The 14,819-nt window shown below is 40.4% G+C and overlaps 1 long non-coding RNA gene across 2 annotated transcripts in view; it reads right to left on the reverse strand.

Moving 5' to 3' along the window:
• LOC106490629 (uncharacterized) overlaps positions 1-14,819 on the reverse strand; it is a 109,321-nt gene that overhangs the window by 5,945 nt on the left and 88,557 nt on the right. The window contains exon 2 of one of the 2 annotated variants that reach the window (XR_010884969.1): positions 13,745-13,798. This is a non-coding gene — a long non-coding RNA (uncharacterized lncRNA). Of the gene's footprint in view, positions 1-2,813; positions 2,995-13,744; positions 13,799-14,819 lie in introns of those variants that run through there. The other variant, XR_001293642.2, reaches the window with a different exon arrangement.

Below are 14,819 nucleotides of genomic sequence, written 5' to 3' on the forward strand. Positions count from 1 at the left end.
AGTAACCAATTTGCTCCTTTTCTTTTGTTCTATCCCTTGCTTTTTTGCCTGTTAGAGTGTCAGTTACAGACATCACTCTCACATGGTTTATAACTAGTCTGGTCTTGTATATTGGTGTCAGCATGCAGCTGATTTTGAAATATTGGGTCACATCTTGAAGTCTTCTCTTTCTCTTTCTTTAGTCTTCAGCAGATTACTGTTGAAGTGCACTGGCAGACAACTGTGAATATAACGATTTTCATAAGGCAGGGATAATGAGCTGCTGGACTTATGCCAATTCTGGATACTGAAAGAGATTTTGACTGGCACCACCAACAATAAGCAATGATGCTTTTAATAATAAACCTGGCAACAGATGCTGTAAACAATTCACCAGGCAGGCTCTAAGGTGTGCACATGGAAAAAATTGGTTGAGGTTGGATCAAATTATACAACTAACTTTGCTGTAACTATGCTTTGTTTGCTAGCCTCGATGCAGTGCAACACTTTGCACTGAGGTTAGTTAGCCAGCACCCACCTAATTATGACTTTGTTTCCACTACAGTTTTCTTAATATCCACCAATAGGTTTGGATACTGCTCAGCTACTTTGCACTCATGCTCCATCACCTTCTACTCCATCATCATGAGAGCAGTTAAGACAAATGTCCACACTGGCACTACCAACTAGATGATGCTCAACTTTTGTTTCCATGGAGTAAAGGGAAGAACTGATAACCAGAAGATATGGAGGTCACTCTTACCCTCAGTGCTTAGAGTTGAAACACATATCTCAGTTATACTAATCCCTGTGTTTTTTAGATGAAGAAAGAACACAATCTACAGAAATATAAAGCTGATACATAGATCAGGACTTGTGTTGCTTCTGTAACAAGAGCTACAACAAAAGCTAAGTCTTGCCATGTAAATGGAGGTTTAACCCACAGAAACCGTACTTCCGCTGTTGTTTCACACTGCTAGAGATGGATGGTCTGTTTCTCAACTTCTGTCAAAACTGCTGAAGTAGAAGAACAGTGATGGACATAAGAGAAGGAGACACTCTTTCTTTCTCAGCTTGGACCTGTACGTGTGCAAACCACATGCTGCTGTGGAGAGCTTCTGTCCCAATAGGCAGCCAGGTGGGCAACATGTATTTGAGCAGAGATACTTATTTGCAACTGTCTTCTAGAAAAGGCTGACATTGCTTTTTGACAGGTGTGGATTGCATTTGTGTGGTTCTCTTCCTCATTCCACTTAGGTAACTAACCGAACAGTGGAGCACCAACTAAAATGGTGTTTGCCAAGCCCAGCATGGTCACCCAGCTAAGTGCCTCCATGGAGTAAAGTAATAGTAGGGCTCATACACTCATGCAGAACGACAAATGAGTCTCCAAAAGACATGAGGAAATATCCTGCAGTGTCTTGTTTAACTGCAAGAGTAAACTGCAGATGAAACAGAACTCCATGGCACATAGGGAGCATTCATTATAAACAGACTGCTCATTGTTTTACATAAAATGACATTTGAAGTTTTAATGTTCCCCTCTCTCCTGGGAGATTTGGGTCACAAAGCTGTTGTGGGAATGTGTTAGAAAATCTGAAACGCAGTGGCCATTATGATTCTATTGCTAAATCTATGTAATGGTTTTGATTCTGTCTCAAATTCTGATGTGTGGTTGGGATAAAAGTTTAGTACTCTGTTCTGTCTTTCTCTGAGGCAGCTCTGCTACTTGCCTCATCAGGAAGGATTCACAGTGATTATAAGTAGAATAAAGTCTTTTTTATGGCAATCCTGGCAGCATAGAGGGGCTGATAAGAAATTGCAAGAGTCCAAGAAAGAATTGCCTCTCCCTAGATTCAATACAAGACTATCTAATCTTTTTTCCTGCTTAAACAGAAAATCCTGAGCTATGGTGTTGCCTGGAAGCAGCTGTAAACTACCATTAGTAAGGTACAATTTAGCATCAGGGCAATCCAGAGCGTACATAAGAAGACATAAAGTGCCTTTGCGTATTCCTAAGCTGTGCTTGCACTGAGCAGAATTAAACCCTGAGGACAGAAATGGAACTGATGAAAATGTCATCTTTGCTGGGTTTGTTTTCTGAGAAAAAAAAATCCACTAGAGGTTATCAGAGGAACAGTTTTATTTTTAGAATACTCTTGTTCCCATGAAACTCAAGAGAATTTTTATCTTTGACTTGAATGGGAACAAAACATTGCCCTTGGGGAGTAACTTCTTACATTACCAAAAAAGAAATATGATTAGAAAAACCTGTGGAGTATATTTTCTCCAGTGAACTGCTCTTAAAGAAATATATCTATAGAGAGAAGTGTTTATGTTAATTTTGAGACATTATTTTGTCATGCTGTTAGTTTTATAGAGTTCTGTTTTGGAATTTGTTCCAGTGCACATTAAAATTAATGTGAATCTCTCCATTAGTTTTCAGTCAGCACTGGATAGAGAAGTGAGTGCTCTTAGCAGAGTTTTACAGATGAAAAGAAAGAATACAGTTTTATTAAGTTATTCTATGCTTTTGGAATAAACTAAAGTATCTTTCAGTACACACAAATGTGTGGAAAGATAAACTCCCCATCCAACAAAGCTCAATAGAGCTCAGACCTGGAAAAGTGTTTGCATATTTGCTAGGATTTTTTTTCCCTGTCTTTGTCAAATGAAAAAATAAAGATTGTCCGTTAGCCCTGGGATTGTTAAAACACTGACAAGCTACGCTAAAACTAAAATTCATTGCTCAAAGTAAAAACACAGTTAAAACAGACAATAGATATATTTTTAAACGTTTCTTTTCAAGCAGTGATTGAAAAAAAGAAACATACCACTTGAAGATAATTCTCTTGTATTGGCATTTTACTATTTGCAATCCTAATTTCAGCGACTGTTCTTCTAGCAGTAAACAAATGATTGGTCTCCAGATGATTAGTCCCATGGTAGAGAGAAGTTACTGGTTACAGTTAAGGCTACAGTCATGACTGGGATTCAGGTTGATGCTCTGGACTGCAGGAGCTGAGATGAGTGGATATGGTTAGAGTTAGAGTTCAGGAAAGAAAGCTGGAATGCACACTTACTGCAGTACCTTGTCAGTGTGGTGGGTCTAGGATAAGGGCTGGTGATGGCAAGGACTTTGCCTTCTGGCTAGTTGTGATGTGAAATGCTGGCAGTAGTGTTATTATTAAAGGCAGTATGAAGGTTGGATGCATGGTTTGGATTTAGGAATGCAGTCTGTGGAACCGTGTTTCTCCCTGCATCACAGCAGCCCTGCAGTCCATTATTTCAGAGGTGTTTTTATAGGAGTGAACAGCTGATGAGCCATCCTAAAGGCAACAGGAGTGACTGACTACAGTTAAGGTGACTGTCACAGTTGTGGTTAGGATTAGGATTCTGGAGGGACAAGGTGGGAGACCTGCTTTTAATATGGAATGAGGGCTGATGCCTGAAAGGATGATGGGCTCATCCCTGATCTGGGAGTTGACAATCTATAATGAAGCATATATTAGGGGGCATATCAGGAAGCACTAGGGGGCATAGGAAGCATATTAGTGTTAGGGAGCAAGAAAGGAGAGAACAGAGAACTTATATTACTGATGAATCCTGTCCATCAGGGTGAGGGCCGCTGCTGGCAGGGGAGAGTGCAGTTCAAATGCTCTGGCATTGAATAGAGGACAGGCAGGCTTAATATTATGATATTAAGATGTTATTAAAATTAGGGTTGGGTTAAAGGTCAGGGTTCAAGAAAGCAGAGGTTGTAAATATAAATTTATTGCTGAATCCTGCCAGCCTTTTACTCTTCATTTTAGGGGTGATTTTCCTGCAATGAACTGTCAGTGATTAATCTGCAGTCAAAGGTGTGACAGCACTACAGAAAAAGCATCTGACAGTTATGGAGACAGAATTCAGGGTAGAAGAGGACAAAAACCTGAATTCACTGATAGGTCCTACACAATTTAGAGAGACAGTCAGGGCTGATGCCAGAAAGGTGCTCAGCTTAGCATTAATTCTGAAGTTTGTGGTGGTTGCTAGTCTGTCCAGAAGCCTATTTTAAGGCTAGCATCACAGTTAGGACTTCTGTGCAGAAGAGGATGGAGAGCCAAACTTAGTGTTGAATCCTATCAGTCTAAGGAGGGACAACTGAGGCGAGATTTGGTGTTTGCAGACATCAACAATGTCTGGATAGTTTTGACTTGGGATAGGGTGAGTGAGGTTACCTGCCACTGAAGGCCATGTTTGGATTTTTGGCTTCCATTTGGAAAGTAGCAGTTGTAGGGTGACCTCTGCTGTTGGATCCTGCCAGGCCTCAAGTTCCAGTTTCAGGACTAGGTCTCTTAACAATGAACAAGGAATAACGTATAATGTATAATTCATCTTGGTTTTACACTGAAGAGGCTAAGGAAGAAGAGCAAACTTTGGTGTCAGAGAAGTCAGTCATTTTGGTATGAGATCTGGAGTACAGTTCAGTATTGCATTAAGAAAGCACCCCTATCATTAATATTAAAGTTATATTATGGTCCAGGAAAGAAGAGGATAGAATAGTAAGTTAATAGGTGGATCTACTGAGTCCTGTAGGAATAGGATATGGGCTGATATCTGTAGAGATGTACGTTTATCTCTAATCTTAAGTTTTAGGGGGTCGGAGTTGGTGTTTTTTTATTGCATTTATTGGCTAAGGTTGTGTTAAGATTTAGGGTAAAGAAAGCTGAATTTGGAAACTGAGTTTCTTGCGGGATCCTAGCAGGTCATGGCTGGCCCTACCTGTGACTAATAGATGATTAATACCATGGCAGAAAAAGTTGGTAGGGTTTGATTTTGTGATGAATAAGACTGCGTTTGGGGCCAGGGATTTGTGCAGCAAGTTGTCAGTGTCAGGTTTCCAAGAAAGAATTTTTCACCCCAACTTTTCAGTTTGGCTAGCTAGGCTAAAAGCTTCTTTTCATAGTGTTATATTTGTTTGACATACGTGACTTAACTTTATGCATGGAGGCAGATATGGATACAAAAATTAAAGAGAACAACAGAGTCATCTATAATATTAATGAAAAAGTAAACACTTCAGTTTTTTTCTGTATCACCATATGACAACACAGAGTAGCACATGAAGCATGTCAATGGGACACTCTGCGTAAGCTTCCACTGCAAACCCCTATTGCTTTCCCTGTTTTGTAGGCGAGTGCAAGGTTTCAACATTCAGAGTTGTCCTTCTGGCAAGTTTTATTAATGTTAAATATTCATGTATGAAATCTGTTCAGATCAAAGCTTGGAATCATTTTGGATTTGTTCATGACCAATCAAAATGCCATATAAATTTCAGACTCTGCCATCTGAGTAACCTGAATGCAGAGAATGAAGGACAATATCCTGTACTTCTAATTTAATTTTCCCATCAGTGTTTGTTTGAACTCTGTCCATGGGTCAGGACAATGGATGTCTGAGCAAATACTTTCTGCTTATACTATCCAGGACTGTGTGTGCAAAATTCCAGTTAAAATTTCAGCTACGGTTTATAGTCAGTTAAACTGACTTTTCCCACATAGAAAATAACACCTTCAGAGTAAGAACTGTATTAATGGGCTATATATATCACTTGCCGGTTGCAGAACTTTGGTCTTATGCAACTTGGACCCCCCTCGGGCTCCAGATATTGACTGGAGTTGGAAGAATCTTATAACCTTCATAAAATAAAATTTTGCTGAACTTGGAATGGCCCCACAAGCATATTTGCTGTACACACAGAGAAAACAGTAGGTGAGGCAATGGCAGAAGAATGTTTTGACTCACTTAACCTGCAGAAAGAAGGTAAAACATGTGGAGGAAGACAGTAGCAGGTAGAAGCATGCAGTTCCCCTTTGGGTCAGCTGTTTTCAGAAAGTATTTTTCCATTCACTTCTAAATTTCATCTCTGTGAGTCCAAACATCCTCAGCCTTGAACTTGTCAGTGACAGGTAGGCAGAAATGGTATTTCCACCAGAAATGGTGTTTTCCTGTTAGCCTGGAAAAACCAAGTGGGAAAGTCTGCCAAAAAAAATCTGGACCTTTTGGATTTTCTTGAAAGACCCAAACATTGTTATTTCCTCTAGTTTTGTATTTGGTATCTGAGAGAGATTGACTCATAAGTGTTCCCATGGTCTTTGCATACATAAAGAAATGGCATTTATTTTAGATTGATGAAACAAAGAGCCAAGCAGCCTCCAGGAGGGTGCTTCCGCAGTGTGACCCTGAATGTAGTCTGAGAACAGAACGGCTGCTCCCTGGGAACATAAGAAGCACCTACCAGCAGTAGGCAGACAAGGCTGTCTGGCTCTATGGGCAAGATGATGCAGCAAAATTCAGATATTAACATTCAAATGTCCTCAAAACAAAGACAGATGGAGTCAGGATTTTGCTTTGGATCACTAAGAGATAGGCTGTTTGCAAACTGGAGCCGTGGTCAGATTTCAAACAGCTTGAACACTCAGAGATACCAGATATGGACAGTGGCTTAGGTCCTTAAAATATTAAGTGTTTATATATTTTTACTGTAGCTTCTATGTACAGAGTAAATGTGAAATAAATTCAGATAACTCACATTACAAAAGAGTAAGCTAATTCCTTCCCCACAGAGTGTTTCATACCAAGACCATTTTGAACCTTGACCACTTTAAACCTCTATCTGAATTTCAATCAGCTGTAAACAGTTTCAGGCCCTGTGTATTCAGCCTACATTTGACATCACTTCAGTCTTTTGCAGGCCAATCAGTGTTAATTTAGGTAGATATTCCATCCGATCCCCTTTCAAATTTAAAGAACTCTTGTTCCCTGATAAATTAGAGATAAGCAAACAGAAATTTAACAAACATTTTGTACATATCTACTTATTGTAACAGTTATATCAAGAGCAGCTGGCAGACTTCGAAAAATCTCCAGACATAGGCTTAATATGAAGATTATGGTACTTTAAATTTTATCTGTTACACAGGAGAGCATCAAGAAAATATGTCATACTTAAAGAGAAAACCACTTTATGATATATTTAAGATGATAGTTGGTCATTGCCAGCTTACTTCTCCTTGCATTATATCAAGGTTTGAGTATGGCTAAAATCCCATTTCCAAGTAATTCGGATTCTTCCAGCCCATTTCTGCAACATCAGTTTACTGCACCATTCACAACCATTCCACTTTGCCTGTGTTGCTAAATGATGGAACTTTTCATAGTCATGATTTTCTTTAGGATGGAAATTGGAGGGTGATGGAAAGAAGACAGAGGAAATAAAACAACCTTAGAAGGAAAAATAGGAAATTTAAAGTTGCTTTTGGAAGAGAAAATATGAAATAACACAATCTAATGTTACATTTTAGCAGCACAAAATTATCTTGACTGCTGTCTTGAAGGTGTTTGGCTCTGTTTATCCTTCACAAACTTCTGCATACATTTAAAGTCTGGGAATACTGAATCCTGGAAGACCAAGTTTTCAAATCATAGGAGGGAGCCATGAAGCTGTTCAGATTCAGAGCTCTTTTTTAGAAAAAAAAAATTGCTCAAGAGCTTGGCCTTGACCTTCCTGTCACCAAAGTTATCCAGACAGTGAATGTGCTCCAGAGCTGTGAGTCAGGAAATGCGGGCTCCCAAGTGAGTTTTTCTCATTGAGCTAAAACCCAAGCTTAGCACCAGAGCAGGCTTCTATTGAAAGCATATCAGTGTAATGATGGACCCCTCTAAAATAGACTAGGATGACAGCCACGATGACACTACCTCTTCCCAGTGAGTTTTCCTCTGCCTCTATTCAGTGGCCCTCAGATAAACAACATGCAGGGCTGACAAGCACATTCCATGAGCATTACTTAAAACACATTTCAATGACTTCAGCTACAAACATTTCCTCCCGTTTTTCTCACTGCCGTGATCATCCCATGACTTTAATGGCTTTAAATACTCACTATCACAATTGTTTTAACCTATCTATCTGTTTTATACCAGCCAACCTTTCTGCTTCTAATTTCTTCTTGCTTTCATAACAATTTTATGTAACAGTCTAAGTTGGATTTTTGTAATTTCAGACAACTCCAGACAACCAGTCTAGCCTTCCATGGACCTCAATCATTTGTAGACACTAATGGGGTATAAAGCCTAGACGTGACAGACATGCAGCGTGACAGGCCAAACTGCATAAATGAAGTAGCTGCAGGGCAATACTTGGGAGAAAAAAAAACAGTATATCGAACACTTACAGCTGTTCAGTTCAGTATACCAGGACAGAAGTCCCAAACTGAAAAGGACTGGCATTAATACCTTTGGAAATGGAAGTGGATGTCTAACTTCAGCTCATTTCATTTGTCAGTGTTTCTGATTCTCTGGCTGCAACCTCTACAAACCTGCAGATCTGGCTTTGGCAGTGCCACTGTTAAAATGCAGCTGAATGGCAGCACGTTTGCTGAGGGGCATGCTTCTGTCAAGAAGAGGAAGAAGAAGAAGCACCTGCCATGCAATTTATTAGCAGCTATCACCTTTACAAAGCTACCGAATTCTCTTTCCACCTACAATTTTCTTTTCACCACCCAGGCATTTGAAATGTGAAGAGAGTGCAATTGTCCTTTTTCTCTTGCTTAGTTCCTGTTAAGTTCCGTCCTTTCCTTATCACTTTCATGTGTCTATCAACACCACCTTTTCTGCACAGCTTTCTCAGTTACTGAACGCAGAACTCTAACTTCTGTTTCTTTCTTAAAGAAATTGTCATGGGTAAACTGAATTCCAGGTTAAAAAGATACTGTACCTCAAGAGTTTTGTAGGAAGCATTTCATGACAGGGTCCAAAATATGTAATGGAGTAAAGATACTATGTTCTTGAACTGGCACAGTTGTGACTAATCCTCTTCAGTGCTCTAACTCAGCTGATAAACATTTGTAATGGCTGTGTTTATCACAAACTTGGGACTGCTTGCATTTGGACACCATTCCTACCAGAGGGTTTAAAGCCTTGGATTAACCTTCAAGCAAGCAAAGCATTAACTCTTTTCATGTGAGAAGCAACGGTGTAAAAGAAAAAGGCTCCTGGCTAGTTCTTAGATAAAATTTACATTTACAAATGAGGAAAGGGAGACGAAGAGGTTTCCTTAAGGTTCCCAGCCAGGCTGTAGCAGCAGGGGTTAGGACTCATGGAGATTCTCGCCCCCCACTCACACACTTCCACTGCACTGGCACAACTGCAGGTATTTTCTTGTTCTCATTCATTTAGAACGAACAAAGATCAAGATCAATATAAAATGAAAAGACTAACTGTAGGGAGAAAGAGCTTGTAGGAAGTTACATATTTTAATTTGCACCTCCAATATTTTACAAGTACAATTTTTATTTTTGTAGTTTATGTGACTACATTTTCAAGTGTAAATAAAATACACCAACTGTGATCAGAACTAGCAGAGATAAACGCAACTCACCATGTATTTTCCTTAAATAAACAAAGACTATTTGTTCTGATTTTCTTCTTCATTTTTTTATATGGTCCTATAACTGTGAAAAATTAAACAATGAATGGAAACCCCTCCAGGGTGTTCAGCTGCAATGAATGTAGCTTCTGCCACTTGGTAATGAAAGAAGAGAAAACTTTTCACTTCTTTGCAAGCCAGATGTCTCCTGCTGCAAAAGTGTTTGATACTGAGACCTCAAAGAGAGTAGAGGCAAATGGTAGATTTTTAGAGGCAATATTTCTCCCCTTTGATGCAGGATAAATTTTTATTTAATTTCAAAATTTAAGCTGTACATACAAATCTGCCACTAATACAGAGGCTGTCATTAACTGTATCTCCTTAGAGTTGAAGAGAGTTTCCCTACAATGCAAGTACTTGAAATAACATCTTACCTCTTCTGTTTGAAACACAGACCTGTTTACATAAGTGGGTTGACCAGAGACAGTTTCTGGCCAAACAAATGTTCAAGAAGATTAATGACGAACACATGTTCTATTTTGTTATCTGAAGCAACACCCAAATTCTCGACTGAAATCTAGGCTATGTGATGGCACAGAGTGTTAGTTAGGGGTATTTCCTGGTTTTGGAGTGTTAACCCACTGTGTCCGCTTTTGTTGCTCTTTGGAGAATGCAGCTATTTTTTGTAGAAGGTTTTTGTGGAAGGATTTCACTCCATTGCTAGGGAAAGGGTGAATTTTCCCTTCTGTTATAGGGCTGAGAAATGGAAGTAGAGGTGTCCCAAATGTGTGTGCAGAAAGCATTTCACTGTTTGGCCCACAGGATAGAAGCACAACAAACAGATCACTGGGAAGAGCAGCTCCTCCCTAATCAAGCTATTCTGCAGTTGTTAGGATGCCTTTAAAGCTTAGCGCATAGCAAAATGTTTGGTATTATCCGGGGTCGCTGGCTACTATGGGGAAAACACAGTAACTTGTGGCTGCTTCTGTTTGCTCACCATAGTTACATATGCATCCAGACTGTAAAACTGTTCAACAGCCTGGAAGCCTTTTTAGACCTCTCAGTGCTACTGGATAATTAAATAGCACTAATGCAAAATCCCTCAGGCCATTCAATTGAACAGATCTGGGCATGTCCATCCATGTATTTACAGAGATAAATTCAAGCCATTATATCTAGAAAGCTGCAGAAACCTGCAGATGGAACTAGACATCAATATGGAACCAGACATCAGACACCAGACCTGACGGTCCTGATGGAGAAAACAAGCTGAACATGAGCCAGCAATGTACCTTTGCAGCAAAGGCCAACAGCATCTGTTGAAAGAAAAGAAAGACAGGGACATACTGGAGTGACTCTAGCAAAGGGCCACAAAGATGACTAAGGGATTGGAGCATCTAACATATGAGGAGAAGCTGAGAGAGCTGGGATTGTTTAGCCTCAAGAAGAGAAGGCTTGGGGGGATCTTATCAATGTGTATACCTGCTGGGAGGGTGTGAAGAAGATTAAGCCACTCTTCTCAGTGGTGTCCAGTGAAAGGACAAGAGGCAATGGGCACAAAATGAAATACAAGAAATTCCATTTAAGCATCAGAAAAAAACTTACTGTAAGGGTGACTGAACACTGCCACAGGTTGCCCAGGGAGTTTGTGGAGTTTCAGAGCTTGGAGATATTCAAAACCCGGCTGGACACAATCCTGAGCAATCTGCTCTAGTTGACTCTGCATGGAGCAGGGGGGTTGGTCTAGACAATCTCCAGAGGTCCCTTCCAACCTCAACTATGTGGTTGCCTGATTACAGGTCTAGCCATGTGAGTGAGTCTGTCACCTTGGGGGTTCACTCTTCATACCACCTCTGCACTGAAAACAGAATGTAGCTTAAGAGCATGTCCCAGATGAGTATTTCAAGTCCTATGGGAGATGGATTCTTATCACCTAGAGTCTCACTCATCAACACCGTCTTTGACAGCTACATTGTTCCTCACAACTCTTGTTATCTCCTGTCTGTCAGTAGGGGAAACATGAAAACACAGGAGAAAGAAATGTCAGAGGTCCTGGAGTACCTGTTTACCACACAGACTGTGGCAGACTCTCTTGCCAGGCAGGAGAATGATCAAACATCTCATTGCTGCTGGACTTACAGCCCATAGTCACTTCTCCCATTTGGCATTCCATATGACTACTTCTCACAGGCTAGCACAGCCACACAAAGCAGTATGCAGCTTCCCTCCTTATAAACCTGTCAAGCTATTTCTCCTAGAGAAAGACTAGAAGAACAAAGATTTACTTTTGGTTTTGACTGCTTTGGGGTTGCTTAGAGTCTGTAGTAACAATAGAAAACATAAAATGGAACAAGCGGCACCCAAGGATTTAGCAGGACCAAACTTTCTGCTCTGTCTGATGTTGCACTTGTTCAATCCAGGACTGCTTTGCACATTTCAGGTTACGGGGCTGGGAGCATTAGAGGGTTGAGGTCACTGCTCTTCCATTTCCTGTTGTTTCTCTTTAGCAATGGCAGTGGCCAGTGAAGACTGAAGTAGCATCAACCCCTGGGCTGCACCAAGGACTTCAGAGAAGCCTGTCATGCATCATTTAGTGACCACCTCCATTTTTCAGAGGGAAAAAAGCACAGCATTAAACTAGCACACCTATTGGCTCCAAGTCATGACTGCAAGTGTTTCTAGCAGTGACAGCTAAACAGGGCACTTACTTAACCGTAGCCACACAGCTTACAGCCCAGTGTAAAAAAGTAAACTGTGTGACTGGGGATAACATAGCAGCTGCCTAAGCCACTGCAGTTAGGCCTGCCTATGTCAGAGCTATGGGGCAGCATGGCAAATGTGTGGTACAGCTAAAAGAGAACCTAGGACTCCCAGTCATTGGATTTGATCTCTGCTTGATGTTTGCTCCAGCTATATGTCCAGTCCTTGCCAACTAGTTCTAAATGATTCATTTTGTTACTGGATAGTCATATTTTGTGGGTAGCCACTAGTCAGTTTGAGTTATTCACTTTTACAAAATACTTCCTCTAGAAGGTACTGTAAACAGAATTAATTTTTAAACAGTTTGAGTTGTTTGAAAGCCATGAGCAATGGTTATTGATATTGGCACAGAATAGGTCACATGCTGGTGATCCAAGGCATGGAAACTGGAGCACTTTGGACAGAACTAATGTTTTTACATTCACTTGCACTATATTCAGACACTGTGGTGGTAGAAGTGTTAATTATACCCAAGACAGTAAAATGGGGAAGTTACAGGTACCAATACATGTGGACATGTGGTAAAATAAATCTTTAGATGAAGACAATCATGTATATTCAAGTAATTCAGTTTCCATTTGTTCATTACAATGTACAGTTCTATCATGGATCTATCCTGAAAGAGGAGGGGGAAGGAGTTTCTCTCATTGAAGGCAATGGAAACTATGCTTGATATAGCATGCACAAATATGGACATGAAACTGGGAAGCTGCACTGCTACAACTCTTACAGATGCGAAGAAGCATGCACCCAGATTCCCAAGCAACATACAGTGATGTTTTGACTTGAAATCTCTTGCACCGAAACTCATGTTTATGATAAAAAATGGCTGGTGCCCAACTAGCTGGCTCAACAAGCCAAGAAAGGTTTCCACTTGGTGCTTGCAGCTTAGTTACCATTAGTACAACTCAACACTGTTCTGCTTCTCTAAAAAAAAAAAATCTCTATGGCTTGCCACTGTTTGGAAAGAGCCTATAACTTCTTTGCACATGTCTAGACTGGTTTACTGCTTTTCAGTGCGACTTCTTGTTACTGTATCAGAGCCAGTACAAGCTTTTTGACTGCTGCTGACCAAGGCAGACTCTGAAGAGTCTTCAAAGGCAAAAGAATTTGCCAGCAACTGAGTCAGTTTAAATTGCCTGCCAGGAATTTGCTGCATGCCATACAATGCAGTTTTGAGTCACCCTCTAAAAACAGTCTTGATGAATAAGTACTTAACAAGAAAAAAAAGTCTGAAATTCCCACTTGATCCTAACTCAGGACTTTGCCATCCTCCCTTTCTCTCTGAATTCAAAGCACTTAACCTGATCTCAGTATAAATGGCTATTCAAAATGTCACATTCAATAAGGAGCATAACCAGGGGCTGCATGCTGGGTCTTAATGAACGTGGCTTTCGGTGGAGAGGCACAGTAGTCTGATGCAATAAGACACATGCATTGCACAGTACTGTAAAAGAAATGAGAAGCTGCCTGGATGTGTACAATCATGAGGATAATGCCCATACCTCTCACATTACAATCTGACTGAGAACAATATGTCTGTGGAAAACAACTGTGAATTCTTTTGGAAATAAAAGTTAATTTTGTTTTACTCACCACTAGGTGTCATGACATCTTCATTTTTAAGCAGGCTGCTGAGTTTTTTTATGCCTAGGGGGAAAAAAAAGCTCAAGGTGAAGGCAGGAAGATTAGCCAGATACCTAGATGGGCTCCAATCTAAATTCTTTTCAGTAAAGTCAAGTTGGTAGATAGCACATTCAAAGAAAAATGAGAAATCATTTCCAGCCCTTTCACAGATTCACTGCCATGGCAGACCATATTGAAACACTAAAAATGTCATGAGTGCAGGTAGCTGTAAAGTTCAGCATGCTTAGTGCACCACGGAGTCCTCCTTCTATTTGTTTGCATTACTCTGTCAGAAATCAGCCCAACACTCAGCAGAGTTACAGCTATATTAAGGTGAAAAGAGTTTTCCTTGCATCTATGAAATGTCTATTCTTTTTCAATGCCTCTCAGAACAGCTGATTTTGTTAGAAGTCAGTCCATATTATTACTGACAAATTCTATACTTCTTGGTAGCTATGGAGACTGATAAATACACAAACACACACAAATATATGCATATATTTTAATGAATATTTGCAGGAAAAAAACAGGTCAGGAAATGTCACTGCAACTTTCTACCACTCTTGTCCTTACAGTCTCTCTTCTTTGCCTCCTTTTGCTCCCTGTGTCATGGACTCACTTTTCCTATGCTGCCATGCTCTCCGATGAGATTTCACCACCTCCTGCTTCACTGGCTCTTGCACTGGGACTGAATACAGTGGAGGTGTGCTGGTTGTATGTTCTCCACTGAACTGGGACTCCTAGCTCCTTTTTGCAAGTAGACAAACTGTCATCAGGATACATACTTAGTTACTAATCCTTCAGGCTGGACACAAACCAACAAAAGAGTGAAGAGCTCGCTCTCTCCCTCTCCCAACATTTCTACAGTCTCTGTTAAGTTAGTATTAAAAATGTAACATAAAAGATGTAGGCTTGTCAAGAAAAAGACAAGCAAATGCTGCATGAGAGTGCTCTTCACCTCCTGCCTGCATCTTCCACACCACGTTTAATGCACAAGGCTCTGCGGCAGGCACGAGTTCACCAGCACAGGAAGCAGAAGGAGACC

The sequence above is a fragment of the Apteryx mantelli genome, chromosome 1, assembly GCF_036417845.1.
Source record: "Apteryx mantelli isolate bAptMan1 chromosome 1, bAptMan1.hap1, whole genome shotgun sequence".
Classification (NCBI taxonomy): Eukaryota; Metazoa; Chordata; class Aves; order Apterygiformes; family Apterygidae; genus Apteryx; species Apteryx mantelli.